Below are 11,637 nucleotides of genomic sequence, written 5' to 3'. Positions count from 1 at the left end.
TATAGGGACCGAATTTGCTTTTACTTAATTAAATCAAATACTACCAACCTCACCTTTATGTTCTATTCCAAGAGCCTGTGGAGCAAAGACGCTAAAATCTTGTCAATTTAGTAGCAGGATTTAATCCTGTTACTTCTATGTTAATATTCATCATTTGGTAGTATCCAGTGATTAAATAAAGTATTTTTAAATTATTGTAAGATCGCAGTGAAATATTTTTAATTTACTTATCACGGGTTTTCAAATAGAGAATTCACGAAATTTGAATTGATAATACAAAATTTATGAGCAAGAAGACTATATATTTTCGAAACTTTTTCAAATTTCATTTACGATGATTTTTATCTAGTAGGGAGAGAATTGATTAATGACATTGAGTTGAATGTATCATAGAAGTAATTCTGTGTTTACATGGCGTTTCAAATTTGCAGGTTAATTCATTAATTGTTTCCTGTAATGCTGATTTGAGAGTTATGCGAAATTTCGTGAAAAAATTACATGTATACGAATTATAACAAGCGTGGGAAGCCACCTAAATTCACGTCGGTGCTTTTCTCATTTTTTTTTAATTTTGAATGTTGTCCCCATCAAGGCAGTAGCGCTCATATAATTCCATTATAAACCAATTTAAAAAGTGTCCCTTTTGGTAATTACATTTATAATATATTCCATAAGGTGGTTTCAAGGGTGAACGTTTTCGTATTAATATACAGGGTATAACCCAAATTACGATTAAATAAGTTTGTTAATCATTCTGGACAACTTTGCATTCGAGGCATTCATTTTTATTTATTATTATCAATGATGAACCTCTGGAATTATTTCAGCGAAACAAAATTCGTCCCACCCTGAAATTATTAAAATTTACGTTTTGAATTTTATGAAATCCAATAATCTAATGAAAAAATTCGTGCGTCCGCAGTCCAGAATTTTTCCTGAAAACTATAGAAGTTATTTTCGAGAAACTTGGTACAAAAATCAGTTGCTATACCGCATTGATCCTCGTAGCTAAAAACCACGATCCATGAGTTTTTGATGCAAAAAAATCATTAGAACAAATTTTTAAAAATTCAGTTTTCGAATAATTGGTCATCAATGTTTCGGACCTCATCAGTTGACACCATTCTCGGATCCAAAATTGAATATTACAGATATTGTGACGAAATGCTAGAGCGATCGGTTCAGAGACAAGAGCTCAAAAACTTTCTCTCCTCGTTTTAATCGAGAATACCGAAGCTATTTACTGTGAAGTTCCTTTCAGTGTTCACTTTCATGAAACAGCCCCGTTTGATGTACGTTATCCTATTAACTGTTCCTTTGATAATGTATTGTTCGGAATATGTCACTGATGAGTTCATAACTAGTTGCAGAGCTTACGTTGATACGAACATGTAAGTGATTTCATATCAAAGTGAAATGACGAAAGAGTCATGTCAACCTTTGTTATGGTTCACCTACATTTAGCTAATGTTGAGTATTGTGTCCTTTTGGAACTCAGGATTATCGTTAGAAGAATTGCAGTTTATATTATTTATATTACGTGAATTTTTTTTAAGCGCTAATTCACACAGCTCATTTCGACACAATTTTCGTAATTTGCGATGTTTGAGCCTGAAATTGTCACAAACAATAAGTTACGTATCATTGATGATGAATTCGTGGTAAATGTCAAAGTTTTCCGGCCGAGAATACGATAACTCCCTAACGAGAAATGATAAAAAATTGAGATTTTTAATGTAAATTCCAATTGAAATATGTCCGTAACCACAAAACAGACAGTTTTGAAATTTCAGGTTTTGATATGTCCCAATCATTTTAAATTCCGTGTAGAATTTAAAATTGATCATATCTTCAAAACCATAATGAGATTGGTGTGTAAATATAGATTTAAATCATCGTGTGAAATGTCGTGTTGATAGCGATGTCAGAGCCATAGAAAATTAGGAAATCACATATATCTATGGACAATACGATAGTCTTCAAGACTGCAATTGGCTTCGTCAAGCGGTGGTTGAAGTTCGAGGAGGCCACTGAACTTCTTTTCACTTTTTTGAATGAATTGATTTTGTACTACAAATAAATTTATAATTGAAACTTTTTACTCATTAAGAAATGGGCAGAAAAAATGGTTTATATAAGTGAGTTACCATTTGAGATCTTTCGTATTTGAAAAATAACTGAAAAAAAATTGAAACTTTTGAAACAGTCTCAAAATAGACTATCTAATATGAAACTTTGATTCACTATGGGACATAAGAAATTTTTTTTTTATAAGAAAGCCGCGAATTGAGTGGAATATCGTATCACTGATATGGGTTGATTTCCCTCCTTATTATGTCAAATATGATGTTGGGGACAAAATTCACTTATTTGAAATCACTCTATCTACATAGGCGCACAACTTTACTTCCGCCGTTTTACTCCGAATTTTGATCGTACGAATCCCGCGTTGAAAAAACAGGTCATCTTCTGAATAAATCAACGAATCAATCCAATTTTTCACTTCTTCATAAGATCGGAAGTGCTGGTCAGCCAGGCCGTGTGCCATTGATCGAAACAAATGATAGTCCAAGAGAGCAACGTCTGGAGAATAAGGCAGGTGGGGTAGGACTTCCCATGTAGGACTTCACATGTTTTAGGTATCAATCTCACAGTGTTCACCATGTTGATATTGACCAAGAGCTATTATGTGAGCTAAATCACGCCCTATGATATATAGTCATTTCATAGCGATTTGTATCAATTAAGACCATTATTATTATTATTATTATTATTTCAACATTTCCAAGTATGTCTTGAGTGACCACTTTAGCAACATGCAGTCGAGCAATGTCATGCTGTAACATCACTTTAACTTGTATCTCGTTGTATTGAGGCCGTTGCTCTTTCAATACTCGGCTCAAATGCATTAATTGCGTTTGATAATGATCTGCTGACTACAACTCGTATAGCATCCAATTTCATTGTTTCTGAATCATTCCCATGACTTTCAGGCATTTTTCAATGCCTTGTTGCGGCACTCCCAATGATCCTGCCAATTCTTGTAGCGTTTGGCACGAGTCTTGATCTTGTAATGCCTCCAATTCTGCATCTTCGAAAACTTTCTCTCTTTCACAGCGATGCTGGTCGACGATGTCAAAATAACCGTTCCTGAAACGTTGAAACCACTCTCGGCACGTTCTTCCACTAATAAAGGCCTCATCATAGGTATTAGAGAACATTCTATGAGCCTCAGCAGCAGATTTCTTCATAATAAAGCAGAAAATTAAAACCTTCCGCAAATAGCGAAAATTTGACTCGTGAGCTGATATGTTTAATCGATAATAACTCATGGTGCAGACACAAATCGACTAATATTTCGATGGCGTTATGTTTACAATTTCCTAAGCTCAAGGTATAACATCAACAATCTATTCATTTACCACTTACCGCTACAGTCATCTATTGCAAAACGGCAGAAGCAAAGTTGTACACCTAATATGTTCATTACTCCTAGGCGAAGAAAAAGTGTCTATCAAAATGACAAAAAGAGTCGGTTCGAAAATTAATGAAACTTTGTGAAAAACCATTCATTTATCCTCAATACTATAATCTTCCGAGCCACCCCATTGAAATCCGAAAATTTGCCCGAGTTGACATCACATCTTGGGGAGATTAATTGTCTGGTTCGAACTCTCAAAGAAAAAAAAAATTGGAATCCGAAACTAACAAAACATTCATAGAAACCTCATCATTCCCCACATGTTTTCATTTTCGCCTCCAAGGTGGCCGTGCCGTAATTTTTCCATTCCTTGATTCGACAGGAGCCTGATTGCGGCAGATCTTGGAAGCGTTATGAAAAGTTGTGGAACGAGACGGGAAATCCGGGAAAATTGCCGAGGAAATTGGAAAAATCTACGCGGAATCGTAAAAGATCTTTAATAATATTCCAGTAGCGTGCTGTTTCTATTGTGATTCCGTACGAACGGATAGGATTTTCGATGAAATGAAGTGGAAAAGTTGAGCCAGCCTCTTGTGGGGATCTTGTTAATGAACTCTCTTCCATCCAAATTGTAATTTTCGGTCTCGAATAAGCATCTTTAATGCAGAGATATATGGGAAGCTGCCACGGCATACCTGGAAGAAATGAATTGAATTAGTTCTCATTTGCAAAAAAAAAAAACGAAAATTTTTGTGATTAAACCAACTGGAAATATTTCAGATATGATATACCTTATAAAAGAGCTGAATGGAATAAATTCATTACCTTGGTTACTATACATATTTATGGAAAATCCAGAAACATGTCAGATTCAAATTTCAAATTGTCATTCTTCTTCATAAAAATGCGAATCATACCTTTAACCTTCACGATTTTTTTCCCAAATCCAATCATTCACTCCTTGCTATACTATCCATGTTCTACCAGAAAAAAATTAAAATTTAAACAGCTCCTTCTGGGTATTGCAGTTTCTTTGTCCGTTAGTATATTAACAGAAATAGAAACTAATACAGGGTGTTTCATTGGAAAACGGTAATACTTCACAAATGCATAGGTGGCACCAAGGCGGTTCTGGAGATACCCCATTTATTGGGTCGTACTGTCTTCGAGGCCGTTTCTTTCTGAGGCCATATCAAACGAACCACCCGGTATATTTTCTTCATATTTGGCAAATATGTTCCTAATTGAGAGCCCAAACGTATCATGCAATAACCGTCTTGAAAATCCAGGTCCGGGTCAACAAAAAATTATGAATCGTTGGAATCCTCGTAACAACACCCTGTACATCGGAATTTTGAAAATCTGTTTTAATATTCGGAAACACCACTAAAAACTAAACTGAGACGTGTATTTCAAATTTTCGCGCAGACAGTTTTACGCACAATTTTTCAACGAAGAAGTAAAAAGGAAAACCAATGTAAAAATGAATTACAAAGTAATCTTGAAATAATTATGGATTCAATATTTTTGATAACTCATTGTTAAAAGTCACTTCAAACCACTTTCAGGTATCCAAGTTCTTGAAAACTTCACTTTTACGTTGAAAAATTGTGCAGTAAAACTGTCTGCGCGAAAATCTACACGTACACGTCTCAGTTTAGTTTTTAGTGGTGTTTACGAATATTAAAACAGATTTTCAAAATTCAGGGTACAGGGTGTTGTTACGAGGATTCAAACAATACATAATTTTTTGTTGACCCGGACCTGGATTTTCAAGGCGGTTATTGCATGATACGTTTGGGCTCTCAATTAGGAACATATTTGCCAAATATGAAGAAAATATACCGGGTGGTTCGTTTGATATGGCCTCAGAAATAAACGGGCAAAATCCATAAAACACCCTGTATCTCGGCTTGGAAGACAGTAAGACCCAATAAATGGGGTATCTCCAGAACCGCTTTGGTGCCACCTATGCACCTGTGAAGTATTTCCGTTTCCCAATGAAACACCCTGTATAATGAATTTATTTAATTTGGCTTTTGGACACTGTATGTAATGTTCGATTATAACATTGTAGTGAATGATATATTATATAAATTGAAATATTTCTATAGGTATTCGCCCAATTTCTGAGTAGAAAATTACAGGATTTTTACGTGAAACGAGACGTATGATTTTTTTTCCATTAGCTTTCTCGGGTTGCAACCACTGCTTTATCGATCTCGATTCTAGAATATTCTCATCTCTGTGGGGTTGTCGCTTATATCGAAATGTACCAACAACTTCGCTGTATAGCATCTTGATTATTTCTGAATTTTATAACGAATATATTTCATGGAAACAACGTTCAAATAGAAAGCCGTTAATAATATACAGAAGTTTTGATAAAATCGTTTACTCTCCACTGTGAATGTGCTCAAATTATAGCAAGAACATGCACAAAATTTGGAATAGAAGTTTTGGCTACATCTGAATCTTCTTCTGTACTCCTGATGAAATCATGAGTTTCTGGCATTGTTCCGATTCAAGTCTAGAGTCAAGGATGAAATTATTCTGAATTCGTACAAATTTTCCACTATTCATTGGTTCTAAGTCGGGATCATATCATTAATTCTGCATATTCTTTCCCCAATTTGATCCCATTGGTCGTGAAGAAGAATGAACAATGTCATCAGAACTTGATTGGCATTATTATTATAGGATTTTGCAGTATCAAAGTTTCGAAGAGCCTTCTCAGAGTTATGTATCTATGGAAGTTTTTTATGTTATTTGTATAGTCAACCTCAATTCAACTATTTCATCTGAGGGTAATATGTATACATATAATGTAAGTAATACAATTGTGGTTTTTTCAATTCGATGCCATATAATATTTCTTTAGTGATTTTCAACTTGTATTTTTTCTCCGTTGCCATCAAAACATTTTCATATTACCATAATAACAAAAATAACCGAATCAAAAGTGTCAATGAAAAATTGTATCGATTCTTCTTTCTGCAGATTATAAATTTTCTAGTTTTATAAATACAATTAGCGCAGTTAAATAAATCCACTTCGTCTATGTAAAGATCTATCAGCCATCTAATGAACCAAGTAGATATTTAAGCTAGATACATCATTTGGTCCAATGATTGCTTTCTATTAATTCTATCAATTTTTATTCTAATCGATTCTGAAGAATTCGAGGAAAAAATATTCCAGAAAGCAGGAGGTCTTCAAAACTTTTCGTATAATCCTAAAAAGATGTGTTCTATTGAAATATTTGATGTTCAAAGGGCTACGAAAATCATAGAATACTGAAAACGACTAGCAGCTCTGGAATCAAATAGAATTTCTAAACCACTGTGTCTTTTTGCGTTGAAGGTAGGTACTAAAGAACGCAATTTGAATAAAGACAAGGATCCACGTCATCATTTATTCACAGGGATGGCATTAAGCTATCAGACCGAGGCACCGTTTTTTATTTAATTAATTTACACCAGCATACTATGTCTGGCTTTGAAACGAAGATAAAATGCGCGCCAAGTGACAGCGGCAATTTTTCTTGTCATTTGAGCCTCGACTGTTTAGAACGCAGTCAAGTTGGCTTTCATTATGAAACATTTTTGTGCAAGTACTCCAGCATCAATTAGCTTTCAAAAAAGGCTTATTCTCCTCTTCCACTCTTCGTTGACGAATTCATTTGAATATAGCTCTAATCTAACACAAAATAAATATCACGAATATAAAGAACTTCTTGAGAAATGGACAATTGCTAATGCAAATACTTTTCGAATTTTTTTATTTTTTATTCTGATGATAATACCCATTGCAAATCATGATTAATCATTAGATATAAAGGTGATCTTCTAACTTCGAAGAATTTTCTCTCGAAAAACAATTTTTCCTTCAAAACCCAGAGGCATCAAAAGTTCCAATCAAAAATCAAGCTGTAACAATTGATAGAAGTATTGAAAAATAAAAGGGTCTTTCCAACATGGAAATATAATATATCCGAGATAAAAGTAGTTCTTCAAATAAATGAAGTTAATACCGTCATTTTTGATTCTCCCTGGTATTTTACAACACGTACGGCTAAACATCAAAGGAACAGATGTATTTTAGCGTTTTCATATGTTAGCGAAGTAACTTTGGTCGAACTCTAATAATAAAAAAAAAGTTATGGGGGATATTTTACTTTATGAACATATTTAAGAATTTTGAAAAGAGAGTCATGAGGGGAATAAACAAAATCTGGTTTTGTAATTCTAATTTTGTAATCTCATTATTGAGGCAACGTATTATGAAAGCATATTTTGAACATGGTAAAAAATTTGATTGGGTTCATGTACGAAGGTTGTAAAAACTTGGAGGTTGGAATAAGTTTTCAGGAAAAATTCAGTTTTAGTTGATAAATTTCGATTTAATTTTCTTGATGAATAGTTGCTATTTTGAAGAAATGACCTCATTCACTGTCTGGAATTATCCGCCTCATTCGTTTCTGTGGAATAAGGAAAAAATGAAATATAAATAAATTGAACTACTTTCCATCATAATTTTCTCTATTGAAACCTACCATTTGAAAATTGTTAAATTGGATAGATTAAGGTAAAATCGAAAGAGTTTAACCCTTTCTCGTTCGAACTAGGCACTGACGATAATTGTTGTGAATTAATAATTGATGATTATTGTGGGAACCTATCATCTGGAAAAAAGGGGTTGAAATAAAGAATGGCAAAGAACTAGATTCTTAACACTTGCAGCCTTAAAAATTAACCAATTACAGATTCTAAATGATTGGTAATATTCAGTTGAATTAATTTAGCTATTACTAAACAAAGCTTCTGAAGAAAATGGACTGTTTTATTCATTGAAAATCGATCTTCATTTTTGTGCGAACAAGTAGGCCTAGGAATATTTTATGTTCTGTGTACTGTTGTTGTACTGGATTTATATTTACCACACTCACATGCGATTGAACATTTCTCAAACGCTCATAAAGGTTATGTGGAGTAATTACTACAACTTTAGTGGAATGTGATCTACGTCCACTGTGAACGCGATGTCATAACTTATTATACAGGGTGAGTCAATAATGTGTACCAAGCTTTCTGGGGGTAATAGTACATTAAAAAATACGTAGTTTGATGAATGGAGTTATGAACCGAAATGCGTATTAAGGGAGATATATCCTTCCAAAATTGATAAAAATAATTTTTTTTTACCGCATTACTTCTGAACGGTGAATGCTACCAGGTTGAAATTTTGTGCATAAATGTATGTTGTTAAAATACATTTTTTGATTACACTTCTACATTTCTGATATTGTTAAAAAGGTGATTTTAGAGGGTGAGTCATGATTTTTTTCAGACAACCTCTTTCGTGGTATTCGTTTTGCTGAAAAAATGAAAGTAAAATTACATGAAAAAGGTGCTCTTATTCAAATACAAAAAATTGAATCGTTTCCGAGAAATACAAGTTTTTGTAGTCATATGATGTCAGCAGATTCATTCATCGTGGAATTCATCAATAACCATAGAAGTTGTCACAAAAAAGTCACATACACCGGCAAAATTGGGAAAATGAAAAAATGAAGTTTGTAATTCATTTTGTCTTTGATATTTCGGACAATCGAAACAATTTTTTTCTTAAATTTAGCTCAATTTTGTGGAATATTTAACTATTTAAATGCCGTCCTCGGTTACTTCACATTTTTCATTATACAGGGGTGAGCAAAAAATTGGAAAGAAAGCGTTTTTTCCAGAATATCCTGTGAAATGAACCGTTGACATCCGAGTTAAAACAAAGGTACTGAAAAATGCATCTGAAAATTAGGTTTCCGATAAATCAAACAAAAAACTTCGTTGAGATTTTGTTCGTTCTCCTAATTTTGCTGGTGTGTATAATTTTATTGTTTTCGTGAGAAATTCATTATGTGATGTCCACTTTAAATTGTTGAGCACTATGGTCAAAATTTCAATGAAATATCATTCAAGCAGAACACTAATGTTAAGATATATTGGATTCTAAAAAAAAATTCGAGCAAATCACACAGTACCCGAGTTGAAAGTTTCCACTTCTGCAAGATAAATTAGAAATAAAAATCAAGCATTGTGTTGCGGTTGACAGCCCGTTGAATTTCGATCTATATTGTGACAATATTGTCATCTCCACATCTAATAAAAACGAATTTCCACAAGTATATTGTAGCGTTCAAAGCAAATCCCCCTGCATGGAAGTGCGAAGAGAAGTCGAGCTTCCTTTTGTACCATTGTGATTATAAAAAGCTTCACTGATTCATTTTGGCCAACTATCAACGACAAGATATCCCGCAGAGAAGTCCCACAACGAGTTCTTTTGTGAAATGTCGGGTATTTTCGTAGACGCCCACAATACAGGTTGGCTGACCGTGTTTTCTATTGAAAGCTGCATATGAGCTCATCTGAAATAGAGGACAACGATAAAGTTTTCCCAACTTCCCCACGTTCGTTTTCCTGATAAATCTTGGATCTGCGGCATCCAATGAAACCATGAATGTGAAATTTATCTTGAATATATTTCAACTAGCACTTTCCGATAAATATCTGTTCAAACTCAAATATCTGTTCAAACTCTCAATGGAGGATTTTTTTGTATATCAGTATTAAAGAAAATGATGAATTCAGTTTTGAACTTAGAACATTAATAAGAGGAATAGAAATCGTCTTGTAACAGATGCATTTGTTTTGAGGCCAAGATTCGTCACTCCTTGTCTAACGCTATAGCAGTAGATTAACATAATTTGATCAATTTCAAAAATATCAATTGATAGTCAAAAATAATTAACAATGTGATTTAATCATAAAAATTCATTCATGTTTCAAAAGGGACAATGTTTTTCTCAGTTTGTTGATTTGGCCATAGTTATGAAAAAAGGATTCCTGATGAAGTTAGTAAAGGGTGATTTTTTTAGAGCTATAGAACTTTAAATTGCAATAAAACAACGATGGATTATTCGATTGACATGAATTTCATTTATCCGCAAGATAATCTTGTGGCATTACATTTTGAATATGATTTCTGGCATATGACTGCTACGGTTGGCTCGGATGTAGTCCAACCTGGACGTCCAATTTTCGATGACTTTTTCCAACATTTGTGGCCGTATATCGGCAATAACACGGCGAATGTTATCTTCCAAATGGTCAAGAGTTTCTGGATTATCCGCATAGACCAATGACTTCACATAGCTCCACAGAAAGTAGTCTAGCGGTTTTAAATCACAAGATCTTGGAGGCCAATTCACAGGCCCAAAACGTGAAATTAGGCGGTCACCAAAGGTGTCTTTCAATAAATCGATTGTGGCACGAGCTGTGTGACATGTAGCGCCGTCTCGTTGGAACCACAGCTCCTGGACATCATGGTTGTTCAATTCAGGAACGAAAAAGTTAGTAATCATGGCTCTATACAGATCACCATTGACTGTAACGTTCTGACCATCATCGTTTGTAGAAGTACGGACCAATTATTCCACCAGCCCATAAAGCGCACCAAACAGTCAGTTTTACTGGATGTAACGGTGTTTCGACATACACTTGAGGATTAGCTTCACTTCAAATGCGGCAGTTTTGTTTGTTGACGTAGCCATTCAACCAGAAGTGCGCTTCATCGCTAAACAAAACAGAATGGACGTAGTGCGCGATACGTATTCCGCACAGAACCATTATTTTCGAAATAAAATTGCCTATTTGCAAGCGTTGTCCAGGCGTGAGTCTATTCATGATGAATTGCCGAACCAAACTGAGAATAAATCACTTGACAGCTGTTAAATCTGTCGCCATCTTGAACAGTAATGCCAACTTAAAGTTATATATATCTCAAATATCTCGAAAATGGTTCAATTATTTGTATTTGGATAAGAGTACCCATTCATGCAATTTTCTTCGCTACAATGAATGTCTTTTTTTTTCACTAAAACGATTAAAACTTAAGAAGTTTTCCCAAAAAAAATATGACTCACCCCCTCAAAACACCCTTTATAATAATATCAGAAGTGAAATAAAAATTGTATTTCAGCAACATACATTTATGCACGAAATTTCAATCTTGGGGCATTCATCGTTTAAAAGTAATGCCTTGAATTTTTTTGAATAAAATCAACTTTGGAAGTATAAATCTTCCTTAATATGCATTCTGGGCCATAAGTTCATTAATAAAACTATACTTATTTTTCAATGAACTATCATCCCCAAAAAGCT

At 34.0% G+C, this 11,637-nt stretch overlaps 1 long non-coding RNA gene across 1 annotated transcript in view; it reads right to left on the bottom strand.

Moving 5' to 3' along the window:
• Positions 1-3,903: 3,903 nt before the first annotated feature.
• LOC123673793 overlaps positions 3,904-11,637 on the bottom strand; it is an 85,927-nt gene continuing 78,193 nt past the window's right edge. The window contains exon 3 of the long non-coding RNA XR_006746545.1: positions 3,904-4,116. This is a non-coding gene — a long non-coding RNA (uncharacterized LOC123673793). The remainder of the gene's footprint in view (positions 4,117-11,637) is intronic.

The sequence above is a fragment of the Harmonia axyridis genome, chromosome 2, assembly GCF_914767665.1.
Source record: "Harmonia axyridis chromosome 2, icHarAxyr1.1, whole genome shotgun sequence".
Lineage (NCBI taxonomy): Eukaryota > Metazoa > Arthropoda > Insecta > Coleoptera > Coccinellidae > Harmonia > Harmonia axyridis.
Note: the sequence above shows the minus strand (reverse complement) of the source record. Positions and strands in the feature narration are given on the sequence as shown.